Source organism: Amblyomma maculatum, unplaced genomic scaffold (genome assembly GCF_055883805.1).
Source record: "Amblyomma maculatum isolate TAMU_Amacu unplaced genomic scaffold, ASM5588380v1 scaffold_15, whole genome shotgun sequence".
Classification (NCBI taxonomy): Eukaryota; Metazoa; Arthropoda; class Arachnida; order Ixodida; family Ixodidae; genus Amblyomma; species Amblyomma maculatum.
The window spans coordinates 3740677-3766897 of record NW_028146740.1 but is presented as its reverse complement, the minus strand read 5'-3'; positions in this window follow the sequence as shown (position 1 = coordinate 3766897).

The following is a 26221-nucleotide window of genomic DNA, read 5'->3' as shown; positions in this document are numbered from 1 at the left end:
GGCTTTTCCTCACCACAATACCAAGCTCTTCGCAAAGCAAAATCAACTCCTGTTTCTTTAGCTTGCTGATGTCCATGGCCACTTTTGAACGATGACTTTCGTAAAACACTGCTGCTTCAAAAGCACAAAATAAAATCTAGTTTTGATAAAGTCCCTGAGTTATCAAACCTGGCAAATTCTCAGAGAAAGTCAAACGCTCACCATTTCCGATGCCAGGACCAAGTATGGACGATCCCACCGCAGCCAACCAGTTGAAGTCTGTCGGGTTCAGGGGGCGAGCTTCACCGCAGCGGGCTCAGGAGGCGACGAGGCATCGAGGCGGAAGACAGCCAGGGAGGAGAGGCAAAAAGTAAAGTTTATATACATTTTCTACATGCTGAAGAGGGTACAAGTCATGAGAGGAAAACGGAGCTCTCTGTCCAAACAATATCCGTCAGTTAAATATGGTTTGTTATCCCCAATTCCCTAGCTGGGGACACAAAGTTCATCGGTACTCTCCAGTCAGTGGGGGCAAGGGATCACTCCGCCCACTGCCGAACCTCCTTGCACATCTTCTAATGTCGATGACGATTTTGCGCTGGCGATGAAGTTTCGGTACCAGGCCAAAATGGTCCGAGAAGTCGCCTTTTGACGGCGGTCATTCACCTCGGGAAATTCCAAGGGGTCACCTGCTTGCCTCGAGAATTCGGCGAGCGGGGTCAATGCTGCTCGGCGACGCGTCTCGTGCCCATTAAGCACAAGAATAGGTGCCCTGTTGTCGCCGTCGTATCGCCACGGCGATTAAGGCTCGAAGTGCAGCTGGTCTTTATCCTGAAGGAGTGGGGGGGGGGGGGGGGCGGGAAGGATTGGTCGTCGCAGCCGGAAACACCTGCCGTCGCCGCCGCTTCGCTGCTTTTGTTCGCAGTCGCTCGCCGGCGTCCGCTAAGTACGCCTCCATGGTCAGCTGCTGGAGTCGGCCGGAACTCCGGTCACAAAAGGTACGCCTCCATTGTCAGCTGCTAGCGTCTGCGCATACCTCGGCCGGAACTCCGGTCACAACAATACTGCCTTCACAGAAATGGAATTTACACCGCTAAATCATCCAGGAGTCGCAACACTACCTGCAACACAAACACGCTCATCATACTTGACATGGTGGAAGGGCGCTGGTGCACCACAATGGCAGGCGGAATTAGATGCATGGGGTAGTGACCATGTCCCCATTAGTATTGATCTTAATTTGGGACATATGAAGAAAATTCGAAAGGATGCTTCTGTTACACATTGGGATGGTGTACGGAGGATACTCGAACGCATTCAGTTAGCCTGAATACTCTCGTTACCACCCTTCAAACGGTACTCAAGGATCACACCATTACAACTACAGTGAACGAAGATCAGCCAACTCCCGACCTGCACCTACTAAAACTTTGGGCACGCCGAAAACGGGCCGAGATACAGGCTAGTTGCCACCCTGAAGACGTGCAAAGAAAAATTGAGGTAAACAGAGTGACGGCACAGGCACGCCGATATGAAAAACAGCTGGCTCATAGGAGATGGCATGAGTGGTGCAGTCGTTTGGGCTCAGGAACGACTAACAAGGCCCTCTGGAGGACTTCCCAAGGCATGGAAAAGAGGCGGCAGGTTAAAGATCATGCAGAAAGTATTAAACTCGCGTTACAGCTTACACCAGAGGAGTTTGCAGATCAGGCTGCTGCCCTTTTTTTCCCGAACCGCGCACATTATAAGGCCCCTTCACCGACAGTGGATGCGGTTGATAAAACAGGAATAACATTACCGTTTATCAAATTGGAGTTATTGGCTGCTATAGAAGAAGCGAATGGTAAAACTGCGCCTGGACATGACGATATTCCTTATGAGGTCTTCAATAATTTAGAAGGAGCCGCAGTTGACAGCTTGTTGGATGTGGTAAATGAGGTATGGCAAGGAGGAGACATTCCACTCGGCTGGAAACACTCGGTGGTGGTAACAATACCAAAGGCTGGGAAACCTCCCACAAGCCTAGAATTTTTACGGCCTATCTCGCTAACACCCACAATTTGCAAGATCTATGAAAAGATGATAGCCACCCGCCTGTCATGATGGTTGGAAAGTAATACAAAATACCATGGTCGACAAATCGGGTTCCGAACAAACCTTGGCACAGAAAATGGACTGGCTATGCTCGCTGAAGAGCTCATACACGTGTCGCCTTATAGCCACCTAGTGCGTACTGTAGTGGCTACCGACATGGCGAAGGCATACGACAACGTGTTACACGCCAAGATTCTTAGCAACATGGAATGTATAGGCATTGCCTTGCAGGTCATAAAAGCAGTACATAATCTGCTTAAGGACAGGACGTTTTCTATCCGGATAAACGGAAAACAAATTGGCAATTACACCTCGAACAGAGGCGTGCCACAAGGGTCAGTGTTAGCACCTTTATTATTTAATATCGCGCTGATCCCATTGGCGTGGAAATTAGCTAAAATACCAGAAATGCGGTTCACGATATACGCAGATGATGTCACGATTTGGTCTGTTCATAAACAACTTGAGAGACAGAATCAGTATCTGCAAGAGGCTTTAAATACCATAGATGAGTACGTCCAAGATGCAGGTCTGGAATTATCACCTCAAAAGTCCAGTTACATTCATGCTGCCAACAAGAATGGAAGAAAACAATTGGCAACGCAAAGAGTCACCCTAAAGATTGGAAATCAGGCGTTGGAAGAGGTGGACGAGTTGAGAGTTCTTGGCCTAGAAATTCACAAATCGGGCAAAGGAACACAATGGCTTCATAAGGTGAAAAAAGTAGCTGCGACTTCCTTAAACTTGATAAAACGCATTTCGTCTAGGGGAGGAGGAGCTCAAGCGGACATGGCAAGACGTCTTGTGCAATCGGTGTTACAGCCGACGATACTATACCAGTCCCAATTCCAAAGACTCAAGTGGCGGCAGTGGGCGAAACTGGAAACAATAAATAGAACCGCAATGCGCACTATCACGGCCTTACCAAAACGTACACCTATCCCTGTTCTATAAGAGTTTGCACAGATAAATACGTTGACAGAATTAATTGAACAACGAGAGGCAACAAGGGATGTGAAGCGAAAGTACGTTACGCCCATAGCATCCTTGTACAACGAAGTGGCAGTTCAAACACCACCAATGGCTGACCCCCCTCCGTGGGAATTCACAATTACGAGAAACAAGACCACTCGGCTTCGTCACAAAGAAAAGCTGGCATCTCGACCTCTGGTTGATGCACTTCCAGGTAACTGCATTGCATATACGGACGCATCAATTATAGAAAATGGCGGTAGAACAGCAGCTACTAGTCCAACACACAGCGAACTAAAGTTACATAAAGAATATGTTTCAGAATACCCGGATCCGCTTGTGGTGGAACTCTATGCAATCCGCGATGCTATGGTGGCCATAAATAAAATAGATTCCATAACAGAAGCCCTCATCTATACAGACTCCTTAGCCGCCATAAAACAACTGAAGAAAGTGACGAAGACGATAAGTGTAACCCAGGAAATCCAAGCACTCAATAAAAAATAAAGATAAGCCTCCAGATACATTGGACACAAGACGATGCTGAGAACGCTGAGCAGAGAAAAGTTGACCACCTCACACACGAAGTTCCAAACACTAATGCGCCCCCCACCAGGCTCCCTTTCGATACCCGCTCCGCTGTTCCCATCCTAGCATCCTCTTTAAGGAAAAGTACACGTGCCCTCATTCCCCCGTGTGCATTCCCGCTCTCTCGTAACTTAACGAGATTGGAGGAGGTTTCCCTTAGAAGGATAAGAGCTGGGGCGGCCCTTACCCCGTCGGTAAAATGCCGATGGGAATCGCAAGCAGACATCGGACCAACCACATGCCCGAAGTGTTCCACACCAGCTGCAGAAGTGGATGTTCGCCACCTGCTATGGATTTGTGCAGGGACAAGGGCATCAAGGACACAGATTCTGCGCGAAGTGGGACTAACCACAACAAGGGAAGGAGGACTTTTCTAAATGGCTCACCGACAACGCTGAGAGCGGGAGCCTGCTCCGATTCCTAAAGGAAGCCATTTACATGAGTTTCTATAATATGCCTTATGGCAAGCTTGCGTACAAAAAAAAAAGAAAAAAACTCCATGTGTTCAGTGCCGCACAGATAAAGATTTGTGGATTGTGTGCGGTTGGGGCTTTATCAGATTCCTCTTACGTAGCAAAAGGTATATATCGAACAAACCGGACGGTGTTTAAATGTTCTCCTAATGGAACATGAAAAGGCATCGTCAGATGTGTCAGAATAGAGCATTGAATATAACGGAAAACAGCGCTAGCAGACGAAGGACAAGAAGAATTAAGACACACAACTGCGCAGCTGAGTGTAATCCATTTTCTGTTTTCCGTTATACTCTACGAACTCACCCAGCAACATACATTGTTCAGAGCACTGACTGCAGAAATAAAGAAAAAAAAGGAGTGTAAGGCGAGTTTTGAGAAAACCAATATGTACTGCACCGGCATCGCGATCAGCGCACAAGGGAGATTATAGAAGCTTTTTTCATCTACAAAAAATAAGCACATGCATCATCAGCCCTCCATTACGGTACATGATTTAGAGACCCTGTTCTTAGACAGCACATGATTTACCTTAGGTCATAGCAGAGAGCCTCCCGTACAGTGTTGTCTTTGATTACGTTCCATGTTTACTGTACATGCGCCGCGTTCTTGGCGTTTCATGCGTTTTCCTTCTGATGAAATTTTAGTTGCGAGATAGCGCTTGTGTTGCGTACTTCTTCGTGCGTCGTCTCTGTTTTCACTGTATATTTCCTCCAGATTAACATTATCCAACTAGCCCAATTTGCTATCCTACTACCACGATGATGGTCCACCCAGCTTGATGGCCGTTTTTGGACAATATAGGAAAACCTGGGGTGAGATGTCACCACCCTAAGCCAGGCTTCGCGGCGCAACATGTCGGCTCTCTATGCCGGAATCGAGCGGGGCGCCTCGCCGCCGCTCGAGTACGGCCATGGTACAACACTGCCCGGTGATAGCCACCACAGCGACCATTGTACTAAGCAGAGTGACGCGCGTGTAGCCACTAAGGAAAATCTTTATAAACTCCTTGGTCTCCACCTTCCCATCTTCGCTACAATTTCGCACAGAGAGAGGGAGGGAGAGAACGGCTTCAGACAGACGTTGGCGAAATTTTTGATAGCGGCTGGTAGTTCTGCACACTAAAAATATGCAAAGGTGTCTCACGAGGCATGTACGGCCAGGCCGAACTTAGTATGCGCGGCCGCTCTTGCTGCGCCGGTGACGTTGTCTGCGCAGGGCCCGATGTCCCAGGTGGTGTACGCCCTGGTGTCCGGCAAGTTGAAGAACAGAAAGTGGCACAGCCCGTCTGGCGGAAGCAGCACCGCCGAGGGATCCTCCACCACGCAGTGGTAGCTGCAGACCAGCGGCCGAGCCACGAACGGCTCCATCGATGGGTCGTCTGGCTCAACACAAAACGAAAGCAGTGACGAACGTTGGTCCAAAATGCGACACTATTGCGGCTAGCTCTATTTCCCATCTCTATGTGCGTATGTGCAGGAGGGGAACCGAGGAAGGGTAGGCGATGAACACAATTTCGATGGCCAAATAGCCCAGTTAAACGCACTTGCAAAGAATTTGCTCAGCCTGGCCACGCGACTACTGGCCATGCCGCAGCCCTGTGGAAGATTTAGGAATCAAGCCTCTTAAGTTGGATAGGCCCACAGGATGTCGCTTGTGTAGCTTTGCTTGAGGAATGTCAAAAGCGGAGACGCGCGCGCTTTGAAAGAGGCGTTATCAAAAACGGAAACGCAATTTTCAACTGTGTCCGTCTCATATTAATGAAGCCAGATGGGCTGAACAGTTGCATTTCAAGTCATAGTTGGGCTGTGGCACATGCGACACACACACGCATACACACTAACACATACATACGTATACCGAGTGTCCCAGCTAACTTGAACCAATGGTTACAAAAATACATTTGAGGTAGGTTAGTGAAACCAGTTGCATACAACTGCTAGCCTCCTTGTGCACCATAGGCAATTTTTGTTTTTCAATTACTTAATTAGCTAATTACGTTAGCTTTAAAAAAAAAATAGGTTAATAATTACGTTAATTTTTCTAACCTATTAAATATTCACCTGGACCAAAAAATGTGAATTGAAAAGTTGTAGAGCACCTTCAGAAACCCCCATTCCATTAATTGCGATAAAGAAAGTCTCACGTGTATCTTTTTTACAGGCTCAAAAGATAGCCCACCAAATGCAAATAATACCACGTGGATGGATGGATGGATGGATGGATGGATGGATGGATGGATGGATGGATGGATGGATGGATGGATGGATGGATGGATGGATGGATGGATGGATGGATGGATGGATGGATGGATGGATGGAATATAGGAGCGTCACCTTTGAAACGAGGTGGTAGCAGCAGCTATCATGCTCATTTCTCTCCCTATATCTTAATTATTGATTTAGAATGGTTACCCAAACCATCATTCCATTTATTAAATTTTGTTCCCACACTGCTAACATTATGTCACTTCTCTGCTTTTAAGCCACCAATCTTCCAGTCGTTTTTTGCTAGTTTCCACCGCCGGTTTATTCACCAGGCCACTGTTATCTCTAAACCCCAGAGCTTCAGGAACAGTGACTGCGCCTGTACCAACTTCCGGGTGGATACCATTACATTCGAGTATAATATGGGCAATTCTTTCACTGGAGTTTCCACACACAGCACATGCGTTATCTCCATTGTTAAATTTCTTTTTGTAGCTGCGTGTTCTAAGGCACCCTGATCTAGCTTCAAAAAGTAGGGCACTGCCTCTTGAGTTATCAAAGAAATCTTCTTTCCTGATCTGCATTTTCCACTTCCGGTATAATTCCACACTCTGTTTCTTTTCCATCGAATTTATCGAATTTTTACCGTCTGTGTTTTTCACCTGTTGCTTAATGCTCTTTATTTCTCCGTCCTTGTTACCAGCATACTTACTAGTTAGTTTCCTAGTTCTTTTCCTCCATTGTGAGTCAACGCTTTTTAGGTACAGGTATATAAATACTTTAGCTGCCCATCTGTTACTGTCCAATTTCCTCAGGCGTTCCTCATATAATATTTTACGCTCAGCTTCCCGCACTTCGAAATATGCCAAGCCCATATCTCCCTGTACCGTCTCATTTGTAGTTTTGCCGTGGGCACCTAGTGCTAATCGTCCAACGGATCTCTGATTTGTTTCTAATGTCGACTGTACCTCTGATTTTAGGCACAAAACCGCATTTCCAAAAGTAAGTCCGGGCACCATAATTCCTTTCCAAATACCCCTCAAAACCTGATACCTATTGTATCCCCACAATGCCTTATGCTTCATTATCCCGGCATTCCTTTGCCCTTTGGCCTTAAGTGATTGCTCATGCTTTCCAATGTATGCCAATCCTTCGTTTACCCATACACCCAGATAGCGCAATTGAGCGCCACGATTGTGGCGCTCTCAGTCGTGGTTTGAGCGAATGAAATCAGCTGCGGCCGTGACCCGATGGTCCCGTTGCAGCGGCAGGCTGAAATTTTGGCGATGGTTAGAGCCATCTCGAGCTCGCCCGTCGCCACCGAGATCTTGGCAAAGCCTGCGCACCCCAGCAGCCTATGTCACGACAGGCGGATGGCGATAAAGTACCAGCAAATGAACGTGTGAGTGCGAATCTCAGTAGAGTCACATGATGCCATCTCGCCCCTTTACCCACGCCTGTACGCGCATATTCAGTGGCTGATACCTTATCGCTCATCCGCTTGTCGTGACGTTCGCTGATGGGAGAGAAGATGATGCAAAGCGCTTGTTAGAATCTCGGTGGTGTCGGCTCGCTGCTACTTGCACCGTCACGTGGGCCGGCTGTTTGATGCTGGCGAAGCAGCCATCGCAGGCATATCGGCCTGCCGCTTTAACGGGGCCGAGGAGATACGGCCGCAGCTAATTTTGTTCACTCAAACCACGTCTGAGAGCACTACAATCGTGGCGCGCGAATGGGCTAGTCACGTGGTTTTATTTGTATTTCGCGGGGTTTCTTCTGAGCCTGCAAAAAAAGATATACGTGATGCTTTCGTTATCGCAATTACTGAAATGGGGGTTTTTTAAGGCGCTCTCCAAATTTCCCATTCGCATTTTTGGTCTAAAGTGAATATTTGTTAAATTAGCAAAATTAACATAATTAGCCAATTAAGTAATTGCAGAACAAAAAATTGCCTGTAGTGCGCAAGGAGGCTGGAAGTTGTATGCAAGTCGTTTCACTGACCTACGTCAAATATATTATTTTGTAACCCTTGGTTCAAGTTAGCTGGGACACCCGGTATATATATAGAACACGGAGCTAAAAGCACTTGGTTGCTAGAAGTAATACTTATTTGAAGAAATGCTTCATACTAGTTACTTAGTTTTATTGTGACGCTTCGCCAGTCACTGGCTTTGCAGCCGATGACACAGCAAGGACTGACGCTGAAGTACGGAAGAAAGATGCGGCAGCGGTAAATCGGAACCATATGCGCGAAGGCATTGACTTCGCCTGAGGAGTTCGCGCAGCACACTAGAAGACGACTTTCACAGCTACCGGAAGTGTGTCCGTGACGTCATGGCAGCAGTGGCTTCAGCGAATGGCATCTTCTAGCAAGCCTTGCCAGTGACGTCACGGGTTGAAGAAATAGCTCCATTCAATACCGTCAAGCGGTACCCTCTCTGTCCGCGAATTTCAAGAAACCATGTTTTTAAATATTCATAATAAATCGCTGGCACTGTTCCGAGGAGTTATGGTTTGGGTGAAAGCTCAAAAGTTTTTGTTCTACACATTGAACATGTTTATCAGTGGCTTCTTGGTAGCCATTTCAGTGGACCTTTGAGAATCCCACTCAGCAGGCACAGATATATATATATAAAAACGTAAAGGAGGTGACACACGATAGAAAAAAATTAAACTTTAATCCGACGTTTTAGCCGGGATCGGGACTTTGTCAAGCAATGTAGAAAGAAGCAGTTGGTCCTCATTTCTTATATACATGCACAATCCAGGACATAGGTGACCAGCCACTGTCAACAAATAAACATCAAAATATCACAACAACATTCCACACGCGTGATGTAATGGCGGTGCAAGGTATATAGACAGATTGACACGTGTGGCGCTTAGGTCATGCATTTTATTACGTTGCACAAAGAAAGTAAGATATATCACTTAAAACGTTGTTGTCCCTTTCCGCGCACAAACCACAAAATATCACGAGGTTAGAATGGATACAGTACACGTCACACTTAATCCTGCAATATTCAGCACGGGAAGGGGGGTGATTCATCCACTGAAATATCATTCTGATTGGTAGGCAGCTGTCGCAGATAACACGTCAGTATCTGCGGCAGTCGCCTACCAATGAGAATGATATTTAACAGTGGATGAATCCCTGCCAAATCGATGATCACCTTGAATAGGTGCACAGGAATTTAAGAGGAACCGAAAGAACATAAAAAGCACCTTGTAGACGAGCCCTTTGAAGTAGTACGGAAGAACTGAAAAAGAAGACAACGAACCTGGATTTTTACTGGGGTGTTTTCTTGGTTGCGCAAGATGCGCAGTCACGCATGGCTGTTTCTACAATGTTCTCGGTTGTGCTAGATACATTATGCGCCTTTATCTAGATGTTTTTTGACGCCTTTAAATTTACATCTGACATGGAATTCGCAGATCGATGACCGCCTTACTTCTTTTGCGAGCGCAAGTGAACCCAAAAAAACTGATTTCTCTGCTACATCATGTAGGCGCGCTGAACTCGAGGCAATTCACCAACACAAGACAAGACTGGTACGTGCGCGAACTTTCAACTGTTTATTACAAGTACTTCTCTCCTTGTATACACACATAAAAAGGAAACATGCACAAACGCGTGTCAGAAACACGTTTATAAGTGCCTTTCATCAATCCGTAACACCTAAAGCACCGCTTTCCATCATACTGTCTGTTAACAATTGGATCTCTGCTCGTCAGCGCTATCGACGGATCGCTTACGCATTCCGTGGAACCGGCCCGTGCCATTTCATATGCTTCAAAGATTATTCTTTCGCGCCGGTCTGTTAAATGTCCGATTACAGCAGTTTCTTTGAATATTGGGACGCATTTTTTACAGCTATTAATGGGCTTGGCGAGGTTGCTTGGGTCGTTGTTTTTGCCGCAGTTCCTTCGATGCTCACCCAATCTTATGTTTATGCATCATTCGGTCTGGCCCACGTATCTCTTGCCGCAAGACAGAGGAATGCTGTACACAACGCACTTATCACAGCTTATGTTCTTCTTTTGGTGGCCGATTCCGCATTTTGTGCTAAGTCTCTTTTTCCTATCCCGGGAGTTAACTTTTCTGCACATTGAGGTTAATTTTGGGGGGGGCTGAAAAAACAACGGAGGTTTCATGTTTTGCTGCAATATTCTTAAGTCGGTGCGATACCTTGTGTGCGTTACCGCCCTCAACCTTTCTTTTTCCGGTTCTCGTCCGGTTACCTCTTTCATCAACTCCTCTGCTGTTGCACCAATCAAATGTTCGGGAAAACCACTTGCGGCCAGCCTGTCAACTTGCAGTTGTACACTTATTCCCATTTCGTGATCACATGATTTTTTAACGCACTGTGAGAGGGACGAGTATGCTACACTCCATTTTACGAGCTTAGATTGGCACGTGTCATACCTCATTATTGGCTGGTCTCAATATTAGTGGTCACTGATCATTTTTTTTAAATGGGTTGAACTATACCCGCTGCGTAAACTGGACTCAAAGGTAATCTGGGATAAACTCCCAGGATCATTCACTCGGTTCGGCTTCCCAGCGCAGCTAATCACTCATAAAGCGACGTATTTTACGGGCAGGATATTTGCTGACACCTGCAAAGCTCTTGGGGTGCAGCACAAAAAGAATACGCCCTACCATCCTCAGGCCAACATCACAGAGCCGGTCAACAGAAACCTGAAAAACATGCCCGTGGTTTTCGCGGAGCGTCACAAAGACTGGGATTTGCGAGAGCAGGAGATGGCTTTCGCCACAAGAACCACAGTAAACCGGTCGACTGTTTTTACGCTGGTGGCCATCCTTCTTGGTCGTGAGCCTCGATTTCCCATTGAACATGCCCATGACTGATTTATACCCCAGTCACACGGCACTTCTCCAAGGTGTTTACTGCAAAGGATCTTTATTGCATTAAAGGAGCAAAACTAAAAAGGAGAAGCGGCGCAGCTACACGGCAAGTGCAAAGGAGATGGATGAGGATGGTGATGGATGGATGGATGGATGGATGGATGGATGGATGGATGGATGGATGGAAGGATGGAAGGATGGATGGATGGATGGATGGATGGATGGATGGATGGATGGATGGATGGATGGATGGATGGATGGATGGATGGATGGATGGATGGATGGATGGATGGATGGATGGATGGATGGATGGATGGATGGATGGATGGATGGATGGATAAGGGCGGCGCCACAGGCCGCCTAGCCGTGAATAGTAATATATAGTGTGGACCTATTCTTGCCTTCCTTTCAGCCACCAATCAGCTAACCTTCGTTTGGTTATTTCTACCCTTTTAAAGTCTATTTTCCCTTCATTATCCTTAAACCCCAATGCTTTGGCTAAATCTGGTCCATTGCCTTGAACTATACGGCGGAGCCCTTTACAGGAAATTATTAAGTGTTCAGGCGTTTCCTCATCCTCCCCACACTTCCTGCACAGCGTGTCTATCTCTTGGTACCTAACTCGGTACGTCTTAGTCCGCAATACTCCTGTCCTAGCCTCGAACAACAATGGGCAGCCCCTAGAATTATCGTAAATGTTTTCTTTGGCTATTTCCTGCTTGAAAGTTCGGTACATTTCTAATGCTGATTTAGTCTCCATCCGTGTTTTCCACAGACCCCTCTGTTTCCTTAACCTTTTTCTTAATTGATAATTCCTGGCTGGTCCCCCTACTGCTGTCCAAATATTTGCTTGCCAATTTTCTTGCCCGCCTTCTCCATCTTGTGTCAACATTCCTCATGTAGAGGTAGCTGAAGACTTTCCTAGCCCACCGCTTTTCTCCCATTTTTCTCAATTGTTGCTCAAACGCTATCTTGCTGCCAGCTTCCCTGCTCTCAAAAGAAGACCATCCCAGGTCACCCTGCACACCCTGGTTTGGCGTATTCCCATAAGCTCCCAAAGCAAGCCTACCCACCCCGCGCTGCTTAATTTCCAACCGTGCTCGGACCTCTGATCTCATACACAGGACTGCATTGGCAAAAGTCAGACTAGGAACCATCACCCCTTTCCAAATCCCTCGCACCACTTCATACCTATTGCAATTCCACAGCGCCCTGTTTTTCATGACGGCTGCGTTTCTACTTCCCTTAGCTGCCACATATTTTTCATGCTCCGTTAGGTATTCAGCTCCAGTATTTATCCACACCCCAAGATACTTGTACTTATCCACTACTTCCAGCATATCCTCCTGTATCCGATGTTCGCCGGCCTCATTATCATTAAAAATCATGACTGCCGATTTTTCCTTGCTAAACTGCAGCCCTAACTTATCTCCCTCTGTACCAGAGATATCCATCAAATCCTGCGAATCTACCCTGTTGTCAGCCATCAGTACTATATCATCTGCATACATTAGTCCTGGCAATGACTGTGGGATAAATTCTCCTTGCTTGAATAAAGAAAGGTTGAAGCCGAGTCCACTCCCCTCTAGTTTAGCCTCTAATCCTTGCAGGTACAGCATGAACAACAAAGGTGACAGGGGACATCCTTGCCTATGTGCCTTCTTTACCTGTACAGGCTTCGACACCTTTTTTCCCCATTTTATTAGCACCTGGTTATCCTTATAAATATCTTTTAAAAGATCGGTTACTCCGCTTTCCACACCTAACACATCCAGAATACTCCATAAGTCTTCTTGATGTACACTGTCATAGGCTCCTTTGATATCTAGAAAAGCTAGCCATAGGGGTCTGTGTTCCTTTTCTGCTACCTCGATACACTGTGTCAATGAGAACAAATTGTCCTCTAACCTCCTTTGTTTCCGGAAGCCATTCTGCAGCTCCCCCAGCACCTCCTTGCTCTCTACCCATGCCTGCAGTCTGTCCTCTATAATCTGCATCACCACCCTGTTACTGTTACTGTTATGTTACTGTTATGGGACGGTAGTTGCCTATGTCAGCTTTGTCCCCCTTTCCCTTCTATATCATGCTCATTCTACTTAGTCTCCATTCATCAGGAACCTTGCCATCCATTAACATTTTGCTCACCACCTCTCTTAACGTTTCCTTAGACTTTGGGCCCAACATCTTTAATAACCTAATAGGAATACCATCTGGGCCTGCTGATGTGCTACTTGGTACTCTCTTCTCAGCCCTTTCCCACTCGCTTTGTCCAATTGGAACAATTGCACTAACCGGTCTATCGTCCTCTACTAAGGCACCTACTACATTTCTTTGTTCTTTAAACTTTTCTGACATCGTTAGTCGTATATGCTCTATTGCCTTTTCCCCTTCTAGCCGAATACCTTGATCTGTAACAATAGACCTCTGCTCTAGGCTAGTCTTATTACTCAGGGAATTCAAGTGTTGCCAGAATTTCTTAGCTGCATTTTTATCCCTTTTGTTTACTTTTGACAGCCACTGGGACCCTTGTCTTCTAATTGTCTCATTGATTAAGTACGATGCCTCCCTTCTACATTTTATGTATTTGTCCCATTTTTCTCTCAACGTCTGCTTCTGGGTCTCCCCTATGCTTCTGTGTTCCCTGGAGGCTTCCTGACGTTTCTCTATGGCCTCCTTCACCTCCCCATCCCACCAGCTCTTTGGTTTTCGTCTTGTCCTTTTTTTCCTGACTTGCACCTTAGCCAACTCTAGCCCAAACAGTCCCATTAACTTTATGTATGTCCACTCTGCTTTAATATCCTTAGAGATTACTGCTTCAATTTGGGTGCTTGCTGTTTCTATTTGCTGCTCCGAGTAAAAGATCCCATCTGGTTGGCCATCATGTTTCAATCCTGAATTAGTTTTTATTCCAAAGCTCATCTTGATACGTTTATGATCACTGCCTAGACTCCTGGCACCATGTTCATCTATGTTCATGACCCTTAGCCTATCGTACATCTTGTGTGACATTATCGCATAATCTATTGTCGAATGCAGACTCCCTACCTCCCACGTTATGACCCCGTCACACTTCTCAGTACTGTTACAGACAACTAAGTCGTGTCTTTCACACATATCCAGCAGCATGGTACCTGTCGAGTCTGTGTATCCATCTATCCTTCTATATGAGCATTCATGTCCCCTACTATAATTATTTCGCATCCTTTTCCTAGCTCATTAATGTCACCTGCTATACATTCTACCATTTTTTTGTTTTCCTCTTTGGCAGTTGCTCCTGTCCACAGGTATACAAAGCCAAGGAGTGTTTGCTCCCCTGCCACTTTTCCTTTTAGCCATAAATGTTCCTTACATTTCTGTTTGACTCTTTGCCAATTTGTACTTTTATGGATGAATGCCCCAATTCCCCCCCCCCCCCTTTCTGCTGCCCTCTGTTCTGTTGCAGAATTCCCATGCATAATCAGGGTTACAGGCTGGTTGCTCCATGTCCCGAAGATGCGTCTCCACAAATCCATAAACCATTAACTTCTCCTGCCTAAGCTGCTCTTCTATTTCCTCCCATTTTAGCCTATTCCTGCCTCCTTGCATGTTGATATACCCTATGTCTGAATTAATCTGGCTCTTGCTTCTCCTATGGCTTCTATGTTTCCCTAGTCTATTCATTCTCTGTTAGCGCCATCTGTTGAATGGCAATCCCAACGACTGTCAACCGCTGCGCTTGAAATGGCGCTAGTAAAAGCTATCAAAATTGAAGTAGACGATATCTTTCATCTAGAATTATAAGTGAACAAGACTGGACTTGTCTATGTTAGGAAAAGTAACAGACTTATTAATATAGAAAGACTCTGAAGGTTTGAAGATGTTAAGTAACAAAAGTTTTTCCTTTTTGCTTACCATTCTGACCACGGTAGACGCGCACTCGTCGTTCGGCCTGGTTCCGCGTGCTCGCGTGCGAAGCATACTTTTCTCGTGCGAATTTTGAAGAAATCTTTATAGGCTCCCAAAGCATCGCTGTGCGGCGCTACGGCTCCTGATGGGCAACGCCATCTGTGGCAGAAAAACACACACTGGGACGCCGCCGCCTCGGCTCGCTGCCTTCGCGACGTGCGCCGCGCGCTTTCTCTCGAACGAGCACGCGCCCCCGCAGGCGCATCGCAACATGCCGCCTGCATTCCGTCTTGATTATTTGGACAACCAGCCGTGTATTTCCATGGAGGAAACGTAACTATAGGCTGGACAATTTTTATTCACGTCAGCACTGTCGAACAGACGACAGACGGCGATGAGTAAATATTGATTTGAATGCGTTTTCCACGTTAGCGAAAACGTAGGAAGTTTATCTCGAGGTAAGTCAGCTATGCAAATATATTGTCGTATATAATATGTTTAAAAACTTCGGAGGTATTATTAGTACTCTGAGATAAAGTTGTTCGCTTGTTGATCATTGTTTTGTCCTGTAGCATGAGATCTATATACGGTTTTGTTTTTATTATTACGATGTTACTAAAGCAAATCTTGCAGTAGAAGAATAAGCTATAGTCCGAAGGACATGTTTCTTCAAAGGCACGAATGCTAGCAGTCTCAAAAGCACATGCGTGCTCCGCACGCTGCACGCGACATAACCGGCTCGCTGGCTCGGAAGGAAGGTGAAATTCAAGCTTGTACTACAATCGTGCTTTATTTCGGTCCTCACTAAATGGTTGTGCTTCATTTATATTTGGTTTGCATTTACGAAACCTGTGACGCGAATAGGGTGCAGAAGAACGGAAATATGAGCTAGTTGGTGCATTGCAAGATCAAAAAACAGCGCGGCTACTTGGGACAAACAGAGAGGAGAATAACGGACAAGCGCTGACTAACAACTGAAGTTTATTCGAAAAAAGCACAGGTAATGTACACTTTTTTTCTCTCAAGAACCAGGACGCATGCGCTCCCAAACAAGCATCAGTCTAATCATGGGAATCCAAATATACAATCGCGCAATTTTTAGATTTAAGTTTAGTATTAAAGTTAGATCATGTATGCTGGGCTTTCCGGCAGCGTTCGGAGAAGCCGTTACTTAGTTACAAATCAGGCCACTCAAAATTGGTAAAATGTGGTATGGCTGTCGCGTGCTTGGGGTCTGCCCTTTCAAAATCGTGTGAGCATGAAATGATTAGTAGTTTTGGACAGCAGATTGACAGATTAAGATTGGCGGCATATCCGGATCAGGTAAACTCGCTTGCCTGTAAAAAAAATTTTAAGAAAACTAAAGTCGGTAGATAGCTCTCAGCCACAGGAGCAGGGCAGTAGAAAGAAGTACGCAGTCATCCCATGCGTACACCGGTTGTCGCATAGGTTAAGGAACATAGGATCAAGATATGGTGTTTATGTAGTATTTTCAGCCCCAAAAAAACTTGCCAAGATATGTGCCATAGTGGACAGAAGAATGAAGAATCAACAAAAAATAAGCGAGAGGAGGTAGTGTAAAATAAATCACCAGGTTAAGTTCGTACCATGTGCTGAAGACGTGGTGTATGACATTGAATTTTCTTGCGAAAAGACGTATATAGGCCAAACAGGTAAATGTATCAACACCCGTCTACGCCAACATAAGGCATCTTTGAAAAATGTCCCATCTTCGAACCTTGCCCTGCACTACAGGGACTGCCCTTTAAATAATGATCCGAGATATCCTGATAAAAAACTATGCACACCTCTTTTTAACAACACTAATGTAATCTACAGGCATAAGGATCAACTAACCAGGGAGTTATCCGAAGCCTATCACATCCATAGAAAAGGGGATAGTTGCGTGAGCACGCCATCGGTGCTTCTGCAATACACTGCGATTGTATATTTGGATTCCCATGATTAGACTGATGCTTGTTTGGGAGCGCATGCGTCCTGGTTCTTGAGAGAAAGAAAGTGTACATTACCTGTGCTTTTTTCGAATAAACTTCAGTTGTTAGTCAGCGCTTGTCCGTTATTCTCCTCTCTGTTTGTCCCAAGTAGCCGCGCTGTTTTTTGATCTTGCGAATAGGGTGCTCCGTGAGAGTAGTGTCAATCGAGCCATAACTAGGATCGCTTTTGTATTGCAATTATAACATATTTTGGTTATGAATAATAATAATAATGTTGGTTCATTTATTGGCCAATTTGCGGAAATCTGTAAAAGCGGCTCAGCCAAGCATGTTTTCCAGCCCCCCCCCCCCCCCCCAAAAAAAAGGCCTTGTTCCTAGATATTTTCTTGGTCGTCGGGCACATTCACACATGATTATCGATCGCGGACGTCGCACGCTGGACATCTGTTGATTTGGTTGCTTTCAGAGCACTCGCAAAGCAGGGAGAGAGCACAGAAAATCGGCAAAGCAAGACACGCGCGAGCGAAGAGCAGGATAATCTTCTACCCCCTTCACTTCGTAAAGATGGTGTTAAACCATTGTACTCTTTTGATGCCTCTCTAAGACGTCTTTGTCAACTGTCGAACATTTCTGAGTTTATGGAGAAGGGGAAAATTAGCCCTTTTCGTTTCCACAAAGAACGCGAGGCTTCTCGGAATGCTGCCATGCGGTTGGAAAACAGGTCTTGTGGAAACGCTTCCAATGAAATCTGCAAAGTTCCACACGTGAGTCTCATCTTTTGGCGCTTCGCTTACTATTGTGGCTACCCATGACACAATGCTACTTTGTACCTCCGTTTCGCATCAGCGGAAGCGTTTTTATATCGCCAAATAACCGCCAGGAGCAACTTGATTGCCGCACGTCCACAGAAAGCTAGCGGAGCGTCTGCTCCGGCGACGTCCCTTTGTTTCACATTTCGCCACCATGCCAGGTATGCGGCGCTGCCATCGCGCGGCGAAACTTGAGCTTGGGTTGCCTATAGGGTGTGTTACAACTACGGGTAACGAGACCCAAGACGTGAAAGCAAAGTGCGAAATCATAACAAGGAGACATCGTATGTCGATGCGGCTGTTGAAACGTTCGAACTCTTCTATCAACACTCAAGATGCTTAAATTTCGCTGAAATGCAAAGTTACCGCCTAAAGGGCCACCCACATGGAGCGATCTTTCTCTGCGAACTTCATGAGGCGTGGCGCAACGCCGATGCCCCGTCGTCGTGTCACATGCAGCGAAAAACTGACGGTGTCGGTGCCCGAGTGAGAAAACGCTGGTCCGCTTCAACGAGGCACGTTTCACACTAAATGACATTTCAAGAGCAACACATAAAAAAAACAGTGTCTCAAATGGCACCCGACAGCGCTTGTATACAGCCTTCGAGTACGCCCGACGCCGCCAGCAACAGCGTACTGCAGGTGCGTCGCTCTGCAGCAGGGTTTGAGCGAGTGTTGTTGAGCGAAACGTCGAAAAAGGTATACCGCTTCGGCTGCATCATCGAAATAGGCAAAATCGCAATGCTTACAGTCACAGCACATTATGACGCGACCTTACCAAAGCAGTGCCGCTCGCTAGCGCGGCGGACAACAGTGCTCTGGCCGTACCAAGGTATATGTACTATGGTAGCGAAGCCTCCATAGACGCCCATACGTAAAAAAACATGGCAGCTCATGGGCTCCAGCGACCAATAAAAATTGGGGGTGCCATGACGTCAAATGACGTCACGCATGTGTTAACTTTGGCGCGAATTATAAACATTTTTTTTAAACCGCCGCGTTGCATTGACGAGCCTGCATCTTTTGAAGGGCGTTGTCTTTGAGCGCGCGCCAACCTTTGCTATCTAAAAGAACTCGAGTTTCTGTTGTTTACGCCTTTGTTTATAAGCAGTTGCTCCAGCACAATGAAAGTGGTTGGCAAAGGTGGCGGCATAGAAAGGCAGCAACACTTCCAAATAGAGACCACGCAGGCAAATTCATAATACAAATACTGCTGCAAGTCATGCAAGTACTTTGGCCATTTACTTTGTCCCTAAGCACAGTAAGGTGCGGTTCAGAAACACTGGTGCAACGGGGCAGTCGTGCCCAGTTCGCCACAGAGTGTACCAAGTGAACAATTATGGTTTTCATATTCATGGTTTATTGCATCAACCAATAACATACAGCAACAAATCACAACAATAAAAATGCCTGTCGCGAACAGCACAAACAGTAGCGCTCTTTAAGTGGGCTAATCATCTCAATGATCACAGCCGAGGCATGGAAAAGGTTTCAAGTGCCTGCCACAAAACATCACCAGATAAGAAACATGCATGTACAGAAAACAAAGGTATGACAGCTGCAATTGAAATAAAATGTCATGAATTAGCAGTGCATCAAAATATGCATACGTGGAGCATAGAGCACTGGGATTACTCTTCACATTTAAATTCTTCGGCAGAAAGTATACAGCGGTTTTCAAGGCAATTTCAAGGTTGCACTAGTCCAGACAGCTTTAGCATAAAAAAACGTGCTTAACACACGAGCATTAGAGCATACATTGAGTCTGTGTGCTACCTCCAGATCTGCTCACCGGTCAAAGTCAGCCGGGAAGCGGTAAGACACCGACGGTTGAGTCCACGCTGTCGCAACGTGCCACAGAGCATCGCTTCCTCACTTTGTGCGGGCTCATCTTGCGATAAAACGCTAAGCGCAATACAATGCTGCAAAAAGATCTCGCACTGCCCGCACCACGAAGGGGACGCAACCACCAAAAAGCACGGCTGCGGGGGGATATTAAATCTCACCAAACGGCGAAAGAGCAGCGATCAGCAAGGACGTCGAAATGTTCGCAAAAAGGACATTTTCAGACTTGCGAACTAAATTGCGTTTTTCCGGGCGCACCAAGGCCCGCACCACAGCAGACGAGCAGCAGACAGCGATAAGAAACTGTTTCGTGCTTCGTCAGCTTCGTTATCTCCGTTGCCTTGGTTACCTCTCGTTGCCTACTTCGCAAGAACCTAGCAAGGCCCGAAATGTTTCGTCACAAACGATGCAACATCAAGGGGGCGCGATAAGAGTGTTGCAAGATTTCGTTTTTTAATTATGAACGTGTTAATAAAATTCCTTACCTCATTCACAAGCGAATTTATCAAAATGTCTATTCTTTTTATGTTGATTGATATTTTTTTTTAATTTGTAGTAGTATAATTTCTTAATCTGAGTGGTTGGCCCCCCGACCTGTGGCTATGCTGCGGTACCGCTAAACCGCTTTTGGGCCCAGCCTTCGCCACCATCCTACTTCCGCCATGGCCGTGCGCTCATTCCCTAGTCGAGGCCTGTTATGTGTCGCACCGATGGTACATGAAACAGCGCTATGAAATTCCTTCGTGCTATGATCTACTCACAGTTTCATTCTCTAGTAATAAAAGCAAAATATGATTAATTTCGGCTCCACGTTTTAGCGGAGCCGGAGCAGCCGCGCCGCAACGGCGGCAGCCGGCTGTGAACAGACGCTTGCATTGCAGTTGTCGCTAGAGTTACTGTATAAGCATATACAGTAACTCTAGTTGTCGCTTCCATACAGCGGCCCGGTACGGCTTAGCGATCGTCAAGAAGGACTCAGTTTTGACATTCGGCTCATTATTTACGGGAACAACAAAATTTAACACACTTATTCTGATTTCTTTTTTTTTTTTTAATGTTGGCGCGTACTACTCCAAGCAACAGCCGGCTTGATCAGCGGCGAATGGCCGTCGGGTGGCTGTTCGTAAGATTTGCCGCGGGAAAATCGCTCCATGTGGGCCAGCCTTAAGTAGCGTCAATTAGGCTTAAATATAATGTTAAATATATATTTGTGTCAACTTTTTTCTTTCTCTGTCTACTTTGTTTTTGGTCCGCTCCGTGGCGTTCAGGTTCGGGCTGTTCCTTTACGAAGCTAAAGACTGCTGACGACCGCCTTTCCCGCTACGTGTCTTTATCGCAAAGGGCTCACGACTTTGCCGTGTAGCCGCGCGTCAACCGCCTTTGGAGCAAAGAACCTTAATTCTCAAGGACTTACAAGTGCCCGTGTGACAGGGGTATTACAGGCTCCCAGTTATTCCAGGTTCACCCAGGATCGCTCCAGTCGTCTCGCTGGAACTCTAAAGGAGGCCAGGGAGAACTTGGACCTCGCCCGCCTGGAGCACTGCGGCCAGTACAACAAGGGCAGGCGTCCTTTGCAGTTCGACGTTGGGGATAAAGTACTCCGCCGCTCGCACCCGCTAGGTGATGCTACAAAAGGATTTGCCGCCTCTCTCGCTCCTCGATGGACTGGTCCTTTTGTAGTAATAAAGCTTCTTTCGCGGCTGGCTTACATGCTTCGTCATGTGCAGGGTGGCCGGGAGATCGGACCAGTCAACGTCGCCGACCTGAGAAAGTACTACGAGCGGCCAGAAAGTACGTAACGGCACTCGGGTGTACCAGATGTGAACCACCTGGACCATTGTCTGATGAATGCCAACAATCCAGCGGACGCCTTCAAGCGGGCAGCTCGTCAGCACCAGCATTGTTTTTGTACTCCTGCCAGTGCCCTTCCTTGTTTCGTTCTTTGACATCCCGGGAGGTATCCCGTCTTGAGAGGTGGGTGTGGGGCTCCGCAGCCCCTTTAAGTGTTTTAAACCGCGCGCGCGTCTTCCTATTTGTATTGTTTGCACGGGCAGAGCGAGTGCGTATGAGCAAGCAGATAATGTTGGGGGGCGTGATGTTAGCAGCGGCAGACGAGGGTAGATAAGCGCGTCAGAAGCGAGGCACGGGGCCTTTTTTCGCCCGGCGGAAAGGCCGGCGCGGGGCAACCGACGAGCGTCATGGGCCAGCAGGGTGTGCACGGACGACCGAAAGAGGATCGCCGACGCGAAGATGGAAGCAGTGCCTGCAGGAACAGCCTAGGCGTATTTCTGTGAGTTTCTGTGCAGCGTGGAGCAATCTTTCTTGTGCCGCCGTTAGCGCTTTGGTCCTATTGCTCGTTTTATTCGCTCCGCAGTGTGTGTTGTTTCGCCGCGGTAAGGCCCTGACATTCCTCCCGCTTTCCGTTGGTGTTCTATTGTCGCGCGCATGAACAGCCTCTTCTCAGCGCTGTAGCGCCTTGTGTTTCTTTGCTTTGCTTTTTTTGTTTATCCGGAATAAACCGATGTTTTTAAGAGACTGGATTTATCACTCGTCGGGCGAGACCATGGCTCGCGGACCCGTTTTTTGAAGGCGAGGCCTTCAACCAATAGTTCTGTACATCCAGAACTAGAGGTGTATCTTGTTTTCTTTGTATGTGTGTATATAAGGAGAGAAGTACTTGTAATAAACAGTTCAAAGTTCGCGCACGTCTTGTCTTTTGTTGGTGAATTGTCTTCAGCGCGCCTACATGATGATGGCAAACCAACTAGCCGACATTACAGCATTGATTGTGCCTTGTCACTACCACGTCGCTTACTTCTTTTGCACAAGTGAACCCAATAAAAGCTGATTGCAGTGCTACGTCTGTATTCTCTTGTGCCATGGGACATTTGATGAAGGTGCTAAACCCCGCGGACTGCCCGTTGGATGCCTGAAGAATAGAAACCACCTCCTAGTCTTCGCCGAAGTACGAATAGCACCACAGAAGAGCCAAAGCCAAACCGACTGGTTAACTAAGGTCGACATGAAGCGCAAGCAAGATCTAGCCCGGACTTCCAGCGCAAACGCAGCTGGCGGCTCTACAGCTACCGGCGTCGACATGAACGCTGCTGGCGGCGATTACTCACCGCAACGGCCAACGCCTAGCAAAGCAGTCTGTCGGCTCTAATCAACCACGCTAAACTCTTCTTTGTGCGTTATCCCGGCACCCATAAAACTGACACCTAGATTGCAGGTGACCCATGACTTGACAGCGGAAGCATCACAGGATGCAGCCGACATGAGAAAAAGGCAGTACGACTCCAGGGCTAGGGTGGTTCCACTCAGGGTTGGAAACCGTGTATATGTAGAGTGCGCACAGGTAAAGGCAGGACTCGACCGTAAGTTGACTCCTTAAAGAAAAGGAGCATACCGCATAGTAGAGCAGCTTTCGGAAGTCAATTTCCGGTTTCGGGGGACCGCAGGGGCATCGATGGCTGTGGTTCACGTTAACCGACTAAAGCAAGCACCAGCCTACTCGTCTCTCGCCGACACGATTGCCTCACGGGAAGAAGGGGTCCAGGGAGAACGACCAGCGCACAGTCCCTGCCATTATTAACAGCCCTGCATTGCAGCACAGGGGAAGGAGCAGTCTGAGCGAAAACTTTAGTCCCGTGCTGAACTCGAAAACTTTCTGCAACCGCAGCTCGGTGTCTCACTCCTCGAGGCATTGCCATCGACCAAAACTCTAACGCAGATAACATTGCAGCAAGCAATGCCGGTTGACCCCGCTCTCTCTCTTCTTGCAGCTGCTACGTAGAACCTCCGTAACCGAGTGTTGGCGCTAAGTCTCTAGCTAACAGCTAAAAGGATAAAACAGCTAAACTCTCGCTTGAAAAAAAAAATATTGTTTTGTACCTAACGCTCACGTTGACTTTAGATCCATTTTTGTTCGTTTTCGAAGTTTATGCACATAGTGTTTATTGTTATCTCATTGTGCATTATCGCATTGTGTGAAGCACCCATTTGAAATTATGCTCTGGCTCAGTGCTCGTGGCTGAGAAAACCGTGACTTATCGTAAAATACATACCCGAAAGGTTGTGAGTGTGCGTGTGTGTGTGATACGGTCAACTCCTAATGTTCGGCGAACATTCTTTCTTAGATGAAGCGGATATGATGGCTCGTGCGCGTGCACGAAGCCGCGGACGCCGGTCACTGCAGTGACTCATGGACACTGCTGACCGCGCCATACTGGCGTCGAGTGGGCCAACTCTAGGCATGTCCATGTTGCAGAACGAAAATCTGCCCATATATGGATAGCCACCGACTACTCCCTTGGGACCTGCGAAAGCCGCGGGGAGCTGACAAAGGCAGCCGCGGAAACCGATCAACCCGTGAAAAGGAAGCGCAACAATGGAGCGAAAGAGCTTAAAAATAAGGAGGTGAACGGAGGGAGGAGCGATCGCAGGCAGCGGACGAGACGGTGGGAGCCGGGTCTAGCCGCCGTACAAGTTCGGCCCCTGTCATCCCGTCTCCACGCCAGGCAGCTCATCCCGCCGCCGGCTGGAAACGAAAGAAACAGCCGCATTCCGTCAGCTAGCTGTGACGAACACCTAGCCCTTCTTCGGAGCCCGTGCCGCACCACGCCGACGCAGTGACTCAGCCCAGTGACGGCGAGCCGTAAGCAAAACTCAGCTACTTGTTTTAAGTAATTATGTTAAGAACTATATCCCTAGTCTATACCTCCATCTATATATGCCCAGTGTGGACCCAAGACCACTTTAAGTAACTCGAGCAACTTTAAGTAACCCGGCTATTCTCTATTAGATAAAAAGTGCTCTATCCAATCGAACACAATACGTCACTGCAAATAACTTTTATCCACTTACACTTCTGTAACATCCGCTGTACTATAGGGATCCGTATTGGGACCTCTCCTCCCTTGATTTACATTAACGACCTTCCTAGCGGCGTTTCCCTCTCCTCGATTAGGCTTCTTGCAGGCGACTGTGTAGTTTGTCATAAAATATCCAACCTCGAGGCTTCGAGACAATCTTATGGGCCTGGTGTAAAAATGGTTTATGCGAATAAACGCTAATAAATGTAATACCTTGCATGTATCACGCCGCAATAACGTCACTATCAAGAGGTATACCTATTTTCTTCATGACACTTCCCTTGAATCTGTCAACTCATATAATTATCTTGGTGTTAATTTTTCGAGTAACCTATCATGGCACACGCATGAAGAGCACGTTACTAACAACGCTAATCTAGTTCTTGGGCACTTACGCGAACCTTCTCCACTGCGCCCCTACCGATCAAGCTCAGCCTGTATAAAAACATTAGTGCGGCCCGGGCTTGAATATGCATCTATAGTTTGGGATCCAGATCAACTGATGCTTAACTCACCAGAATCCATTCAAAATCGCGCAGCACTTTTCATCTTATCTAAATACACCGTCAGGCCAGTTTACCTTCTATCAAAATCTCTTATCTTACCAGAACTTTTTTTTTTTTGCCGCAAATGTTTTCCTCCAAATTTTTTCCCGCACATTTTTCTCGGCTAACGAATTGATACGTAGCACTCACAAGCGATGAAGAGGTGGAAGAGCGGAGACACGTAGGTTGAGAAACTGACCGTTCGTTGACGGATCGCTACTTCGTAACATATGGTGGAGGTGCTGAGTTTGGATCCTGGACCCATCAGCAATCCGAAAGAGCTGACGTCTGACCGGGCGTTGCCCACTACGAATATCTCGGGAAGAAAGGGGCAGCCTGCGGGGACGTCTGGGACCAGTTAACATCCACAGGACTGCCCAGAACAGATAAGGTACCGGCCGCATCAACGCGAGCCGCGTACGTTTTCTCGAACGTCTGATGAAGACGAAGAGTGTCCCTCCTATTACCAGCGCGGAGCAAGTATAACCGCTGGGACACGACCATGCAGCTGGCGAATGTGCTTTTCTTTCTTGCGGGCACTGCACTCCAGTAGTTCGAAAACCACGAAGATTTCATTACCACTTTGGACAATTTCATAGAATAACTGAGAAAGTGCTCCTTGCTCCCTCTTCTTCCCTCCCTCCCTCTCTCCGTAGTCTATTTCCAGGTGACACAACCCGTAATTACCTTCGCTGCTCGACCTTGGTAGTCTAGCCCCGTTCATTCCCGCCTTCGCAATAAGATAATTACTGTGCAGCGAGTCCCAATGCTCGCTGTCAAAGGAGCTTCCGTACAACGTCCAGGTTCTGCTGTCCAGGTGCTCATCCGTGTACCTCCTCTACCCTTGTAGCTGGACCACCTCTGTGTAAGTACAGCCTCTTAAACGTTGTGGATCCCGTCACTTTTGGAGGTCACACCTATCTCCCATCCGATATTCTTCCAGGTGACCATCCCTTGGTCTTTTCTTTTTTGTTTACCCGCCTTCTACCTTCTAATTTTCGTTTTCAGCCCATCCTTCCCGGCCTTCACATCTTCACGGACGATTCCTATACAACCCGCTCTGCGAGCGCTGCCTTTGTTGCATTTTCATCTTGTGGCGCGCTATGTAAACTACCTCGGTTTCAC